This window comes from Oryza glaberrima, chromosome 4 (genome assembly GCF_000147395.1).
Source record: "Oryza glaberrima chromosome 4, OglaRS2, whole genome shotgun sequence".
NCBI classification, from domain to species: domain Eukaryota; kingdom Viridiplantae; phylum Streptophyta; class Magnoliopsida; order Poales; family Poaceae; genus Oryza; species Oryza glaberrima.
In genome coordinates, this window is record NC_068329.1 from 20,067,484 (window position 1) to 20,075,549 (window position 8,066).

The following is an 8,066-nucleotide window of genomic DNA, read 5'->3' on the forward strand; positions in this document are numbered from 1 at the left end:
CATCCTGAACCTAAAAGTTTGACCTGCTGTGTGATATAGTAGCTGGTACCATCAGCTATAGCTAATCTAGCATTTAAAGCATGATTCGGTTTGGTCCATGACTAGCACATCTCAACCATCGTACACAAAGCTCTAATCCCCAATTAGTGATCAGCTAGTAGCTCCATTGTCCTTGGGCGATCACATCACATCGCAACCCTTACACAGTGCACATGACACAACAGTGGCCCCCGGCTAGCTATCTATGCAGCTTAGCTTAGGTTGGCACACACAAGAACACACAACGCCCTACATGTCACCAATTTGGTTCCCATACCTTGTCTCTACGCAGGCATGGGGCCCCTAATGATATGAGCAAGCACTTGTCATATGAATGTGTGGGACCCACCCTGATTGATGGTGGCTTCTCCATAGAGCTAGCCCATATGTTGTTTTCAATCAAAATCCTGAGAAATTAAATATAATTATATGTGGCAGCTCACAGGGGCCAGTTAGGTCAACTAATCAAAGCTCCTGCATTTTGCCTCCCTGCCATGAGCTAGCAAATGCTGCAAGGACAACTGTGCTGCTTCTAGTAGATCTCTTATGCCTACTAGTCCTGAATTATAGAGAAAAAAAACTCTTCTGCTGTAACCCAAAAAAAAAACCATGCTGTAACCCAAAAAAAAAACCATGTAGGGCAGCTCGCATAGATTTTATATGAGTACGATCTCCTTTTGTTTAGTGTGTCTCGTATCTTTGGACATCATCTCCCTCGGGAATTCTATTCCATCCTGCCAATTAAAGATGTCAGCAAAGACAACTGTCCATTTGATAAAGCTTTGTACTTCCAACGCAATATCCATTGTGCTCGATCAAATTAAATCAGTGTGCATATGTCTATTGTACTCGTACAATGGATTGTTGCATCCGCTTAGTTTATTGGACATTTTAATGGAGTGTACTAGAGATATTACTCCAAGATATATACAACCGTTTGTGGTTTATTAGTCTCCTTTCCATTATTCTCAGATAAAACTACAGCTTTTATTTTTTTATATTACTTTAATGTTGATAGTGGGCCACCGCCACCCCTATCACTTGTGTGAGAATATTTGTGGAATTTTTGTGCCCCCTAATTCAAATGCTCCTGATTCCCAATTCCCAATTTGTCCTTTGATTCTGTTGCAACACACAAACAAATAAGCTATTTTTTTTAAAAAAAAATCTCAATTGCGCATGTACTTTTCTACCCCGGCCCAACAAAGACGAAGAGTAAAAAAACTAAACGAACAAAGAAAGTAAAATATAAAAACAACTTAATTATATGTGAAACTAGAAAAGTTATTAATTAATATTATGCAAAAATCTCTAACAACATCAACAAATCAAATAGAATATTCATGTAGTTATATCGATATATACAGTCGATTATGAAATATTGCAGGGGATTCGGGGATCAGGTGCATTTAAACAATAATGATTAATTATGTGCCATTCTTTAATTTGTCATTGTTAAATACTTGTAATTAGCTAGATTAATTTGTAAAACTTTCAACATGGAAATGTTCAGATTTCAATTCACAAAACTACCTTTCGCACGAATTCCGATCTCGAAAACTACAAAGATATTTTTTTTAAAAAAAACATAACGAACAAAATAGTGTGCATTCAAGCTTTTTAATAGAGCAAGCTAGTCCTTCATTCACAATCAAGATAACATCCTGCAAAAGCGAGCCCCCTAAAGCAGCATCTCTCTCATTGTGAATGGAGACCGTCAATGTCAATGAGGGAGCGAGTAGCTGAAAAAATGTAGTTTGGGGATCAGCATTAGGGTTTGGGACCCCTGAAGTGTAGCTCAGTCACAATGCCAGCACTAGCTAGGGGCTATTTTGCCTTGGAATAATGAGATATGAGGGCTGGTGGGTGGGATAGAGATCGAAATGAGCGAAGAGTTAGGACGAAATGAGGTGGGAAAAAATAGATAGCTAGTGTGTAAAAGTAACCCCATGATGTGTAAGAAATTACTTTCATTTCCTATTATCCAAACGAGTAGCCTAGTAGATGATGGATAATAATAAGTAACGAAGATGCTAGATTTTCAGTACTAAAATCATGGATATATTCAAGTTGTGCACAACGTCTATTATGGGACTCGTGAGAGAGGGGTATTAATTAGTACTGTGAGCTATGTCAAAGTGACAAGTCAAGCATAAGTGGATAGATGAACCTTATTGTCAATAACCTCTCCAGCATCGAGGATAGCCCCATGAAGCTACTTGCCCATTATGCAATGGAAAATGGAGTCTTGTGGACACCTCATGTACATTATATGTATACTCCAAGTAATTAGTTTAGGGCTTGGAGCGCGCAACGTTGGGCCTTTCTCTCCCTCTCTCTCCATCTACTTTAGGTAAATTTTAGATTTAGTGGAGTTACTACAAGGATGGAATTGTATCAAGGGGCATCAAAGTGTTACAGGTTTTATTCATGTAGCACTTTGTAAGTTGCGGATTGTTCGAACGGAACACTCTGTAAATACATATGTTACTGAGTGCTTGTCCGTTATACTAGAGGAATGACAAACACATAATAAAATGTAGGTTTCTTCGCAATGAATAAGAATATTTGTTAATTTAACCAATTAATGTTTGTTTAGTGTGTTAAATTTGTTGTAAGTGTGGTGTGAGCTCTCGTAAGCCTTTTTCTCAATGACCCATGGTTGTTGAGTATTTGTAATGCTTTTCTGACAACTTCATTCTTCGTCGATATTTCACCAACCTGGCAAAAAATGAACATGGATTCCCATGGTGGTGCCACTTGTCATTCTTAGCTATCGTGCAAATTCAGTGTACCATTTGATATCACTACATGCTCAAAACAAACATTTTGATTTTATAGCTAATAACTAATACTCCCTCCGTTTCATAATGTAAGACTTTCTTTGTATCGTCCACATCCATATGGATGTTAATGAATCTACACATAATATTTATATGAATGTAGGCAATGCTAGAAAGTCTTACATTATGAAACGGAGGAAGTAGATATAAGGAGATAATGATGATATCCCTAAAATACTATAATAAAATTAATTAGTTTTTAGTAAGTGGGACATAAACTGTTGACTCAGTTAACATATTAGATATAACCAGCCTTCGTTGGTAACTTTTAAAAACTTTGATTTAAGTCAAATGTAAAATGATGCTTTGGACGCAATGGAACCATCTCTCCGTCTTTGCGCACGAGACAGAGAATACTTCTGAAAATAGAAACATACCTAGGTAGAGACGATCCAACAAGAGATTCTCTTGATTCTCTCTTATAGTGCCTTGTGAGGTGAATGGTTTTCTTTCAAACAATGGTAGTACAACTTCCGCCCTATACCCCAACTAGACATAAGGATTTGAATTCCGATGGTTAAAGTCATACATCACAATTCCACCATCATCCTAATACATGGTGCTTCTCCAAGTGAATGCTTTGGTTTGTAAAACAAGTAATTAAGTTAAGTATGTTATTTGCGGTAGATGTAAAGAGAAGGGTGTAGGTGGGTAATTAACTTGACTTTTCCCCTCACTTTTTAGGTTGCCATTTTATACAGTACCTTTGATGTTTATGCAAGATGCACCTTTAATTAGTTGATTCCAACCCGGTCAGTTTAGGATATAACAAGTGGAGAATTTCATGTGAACTCAAGAAAGGAAAGGCAGATGGTTAGTTTAGAGTTTCGGAAATATACTAGGTTGGATTCTGTGGGCAAAACTATTAGCAGTTTGATAAACGAATGAAATTGACACCAAAACTATATTAATTATCCTCTATCATAACCTTATACAAGTGTTCATATATATAGCAACTCGATCTTCACTTATAAAATCGACCGCTATATATATGTTTATTATGCCCATGCCCAACCCCTGCTGTGTCATCACGGAACCCCACCGAGAAAAAGAAAGGGGTCGAGAGGGGCTGCAAACCGGCTAACTCTTGGCTCTCCGCCTATCGGTCTATGAAAAGAACAAGCCACAACTTGGCTATCTATCGGTCTATGAAAAGAACAAGCCACAACTTGGCGATAGCTAGATATATATTCCAGCTCTGATGTGTCGTTGGAACTGTCAAGCCATGCCATCAATCTCTCCCACGAGAAAATATTCCAAACCCCCTCATCAGATCAGCGCCTTGTAGGCTTCTGCTGCTCATCAGTAACCCCCACTCCCCCAGCTTGTTCCCTTGCGCCAAGTAGCACAAACTAATATAACTACTAGTAGTAGATTACTAGATTATTATTATTAACCGACTTACCGACCTAGTACCTTATTGGTGACTGCATATGTATACGAAGCTACAGCTAGCAGCAGCTGCAGCCGCATGCAACGCGATCTAGCTTGTTGCGCGCTGTGCATGGCATGTATGTACTTACGCTCTGGTCGTTTGTCGCGCGCCGATCCATCCGGTGGCGCGCGAGTCGATCTGCGCGCGTGCAGGGAGGCAAGCCGAGATGTGTCGTTCACGGGGCGCGACGGACAACGATCCCCATGGGTGTGGGGGAAGCGGGGGAGAGGGAACACGCGCGCCTCCATGCAAAGCTAGCTAAGCTAGAGTCCATTGTTGGCATGTGGCGGATAGTTTGTACGCACGTATAGGAGGAGGCGCGACTGCGCGAGGGACAGAATGTGTACCGATCGACGCGTCGCTTTCCGCCCCTCTGCATGCGCGCGGAGCATTCGCGTCGGTCGCCCGGCACGCGTACGGCGTGCGACCGCGCGGTCGCAATGGGATTGTATGGCATATGCCACGCCGCGAGGCTGACACAAACGGCGGGTGTTTGAGGCCAAACAAAAGGCTTAACAAGCAAAAAGCCAGCATGTATACCTGTTAATCAGGTCGGCAGGTCTTTGGGGCTTTGATGTACTGATGAACCGTTGTTGAGGCCCATCTAAAGAGTGAAGATAAGCCTGTTGCCATATGCGGCATCTCGGCCTTGCAAACGCCAGGCCCATTAATTGAGTGAGAAGCCCTATGCGGCCTGTCTAAAGAAAAGGCAGCCCAAACAAAAAGAGAACAGTTCACGTTCATTAAAGAAATAAAAAAGAAGGGAATCCGAAATGGTTCGGGGTATTATTGAACCCGACGTGAATCGAACACGCAACCTTCTGATCTGGAGTCAGACGCGCTACCATTGCGCCACGGATCCTGTGGTGCTATTTGAAGAATGAAAAGATATATATCTTCTTATTTGCATATAAATGAGCGAAATGTACAACTCGCATATATTACTCCACAATTTATTCCGGTATTTCCTGAGCTCCTTTCCTCGATCAATTTTCGACTCCACGCCACGGGCAAACTCTGACTCATGCATACATGGCTCCATGTCCGGACTCAGCAGACTCGTAGAGAGGCAGGCGGTACGTCGTTAGTTAGGAGCACGTACGTAGCATTTCACCCTAACGCCCTGACCCTCTCTGTCCGTGCACCGTGCACGGTAGATCGTACTACCTTCACGCATAACCCAGGTCCAGACTCCAGACCCGTGGCCTCCTTTGACCATAATAGTCCTCCCGTAAACGATGAAGCAAAGGAACAAAACACTGCAAGGTACTACACTGACTTACCGACTGACTGACCGCATTCGCTGCACCCTGGCGGTGCCATTAATACGAGGAGAAGCCGGCAAAGCGGCAGCGAATCACCCGCCCCGATTTGTCCGAGCCGTGATTTGTCGCTCGGAGAAACGGGAGAAGTATCCGATGCGAGTGCCGCGCGCTAACCGCGCCGGCGCGCTTACGAACCGAGCAAGGTCACCGGCCGACGGCCGCTGAAACCGGCAGGCAGGCAGGCAGTAGCAGCCTAGCAGGCAGCTACTACCCTCTTCCGCTTGCCATTGGCCGATCGAGCAACCAGCCGCCGGCCGGTCCTCTCCCGCCGCAGTAACCACTGGCCACGTGATGCTGTCGTCCGGCCCGATCCGATCGATCCACACAGCACGAGGCCGCGCGTTCGCCGTCGGTTGCGCCGTCATCTCCTTGCTTGTACCGTAGGAGTAGTACTACTACCTATTCCTCCGTCCCAGAGAAAAATAAATTCTAGTTACGATTCTAGATATGTATATGTTCAGATTTATAGATAAGATTGGATTCTTTTTAGACGGAGGGATAACTACATACGCTGTATACGCGCGCCGTACAGCGGCGGCCGGCGGTTGCGTGCTCTAGCCTGATTCGCCGATCTTCCGAAGGATCCGGACGGGCAGCCGATCGAGCATGCTCACGTCAGGTTCATCGACCGTTCGGTCGTACTCGTACCGCTGCACTTTTACCCCAGGCCAGCGCGCCACGGCGTCCGTGCAGCGAACGACGACTTGACTGCACGATCGTGGGATGTTGTACATGAGTACATCGTGTGTATTGTATCCTCCTACTACAGTCTTGCTAGTCAGCGAAGGATAAAATCGTACTTTCTCTGTTTCACAATGTAAATTATTTTAGCATTTCTCATATTTATATTGGATGTTAATGAATCTATATATACAATGCTAAAATGACTTACGTTGTGAAACAGAGGGAGTATTTGACACTAGCAGCTGAACACCGCATGTACACGTATGCACGTGCACGTTCCATCCCTTTGCTTCTCCGAGTTGGGAGTAAAATCATTGTGAACATAGTATGATATACAAGGGGAATATACTTGTAGAACCAAAATGACTTTGCGTGCGTGATTGATGCCTTTTCCTTGAAGAAGCCCAATGCCTTTTCTGTCGTCGCCACACCACGCACCGCATCAAGGTACCAATCAATTGCTGCAGAGGAAGAGGCCGCCGCAGCCGCCGCCGCCGCAGCCACTGCTGAGGAAGTGGCCGCTGCTGCCGATGAAGTGGTTGCCGCTGCCGAGGAAGAGGCCACCACCGCCGCCATGGAGGAACGAGGTCGCGAGAAGGAGCGCGGGAACATTTTCTCCAGCGCGCAAGAGAGAAAAACCACGCGATTGGGAACGAAATATTGCTCCTTGGAAGTTGGGATCGATATATCCGGAGAAGGGAACGAGATCTTTTGGGAGCAGTGATAGGGAATCGTTTGGATTCAATTTTTGACCAAAAATCCTCAAAATTCAGGATAGGGAATGAAAAAGGGAAACTATTGGTGGTGCTCTTAGGCCCTGTTTAGAGGAGCTTTTAACTGTTGCAGGTTCTCCTAGAATGAAAAGCTCCCCAAACAGTACAACTTTTGGTTCAGATTCTGAGAAGCTATAGTTATAGAATCTAGAAAATGAACTAGAAACCAGATTCTTAGAAGCTGCCTACCAATCAGCTGCTTATCAGAATCTTAAGCTATCTCAAACAGGCCCTCACTATTATTTGACAAGTTGCTGACATGTGGGTCTCATAGCTCATAGTAGTGACTCATGTTAGAGGAGCTTCCTCTGCAAATAAAATATGGCTTTCATCTTTTGTCCTATAGCTTACAAGCCACTACTAAATTTTGATTTTTAAAACACATTTTAAAATTGAATTTTATGCTTTTTATTAATGTTTATTTTTAGCATTGGCTTTTACAGTTTTATATGAATTTACATATTTAAAATTGTACTTCTATTTGACTTTATTTTGTGTTATATATGCACTCTTCTTTTTTATTTTATTTATATTGTTTGACAGGGCTCTAAATCTCAAATCGTTGTCTAGAGAAGGTAGAGTTGAATCAAACACTAAGTGATAAAAAAATAGACACGAGCAAGACGTGGAGCGAAGATGAAAGCAGCATTAGAGGCGGGGCAATCTTGCCCTGCCCTGAACTTAGTTCTACGTCACTACTAGAAAACCATTTACATGTGGCTAAAACAAGTTTTCGTAGGCGGCTAACGCTCCGCCTGTATGCTAAGGCTTGCTAAAATCATTGATTTTTGCAGGCAGAGCCTCCAACCAATTACAAAAATCGATTTTCTCAAACAGGCATCCTAAGAGCCCCACCTGGGAAAATCCACTTTTCACAGGTGGCGCTCTAATGTCACCCCGCGTGTAAAAGGTATTTTGGGGCAACAAAAAAAGGGGGAAATGTTCAATTTTCATTGCATGCAAGCAT

At 43.2% G+C, this 8,066-nt stretch overlaps 1 non-coding gene across 1 annotated transcript; it reads right to left on the bottom strand.

Annotated features, from left to right (window-relative positions):
• Nucleotides 1-5,107: 5,107 nt before the first annotated feature.
• Nucleotides 5,108-5,179, bottom strand: TRNAW-CCA (transfer RNA tryptophan (anticodon CCA)). The gene has a single exon. It is a non-coding gene; the product is annotated as a tRNA-Trp (tRNA).
• Nucleotides 5,180-8,066: the final 2,887 nt, after the last annotated feature.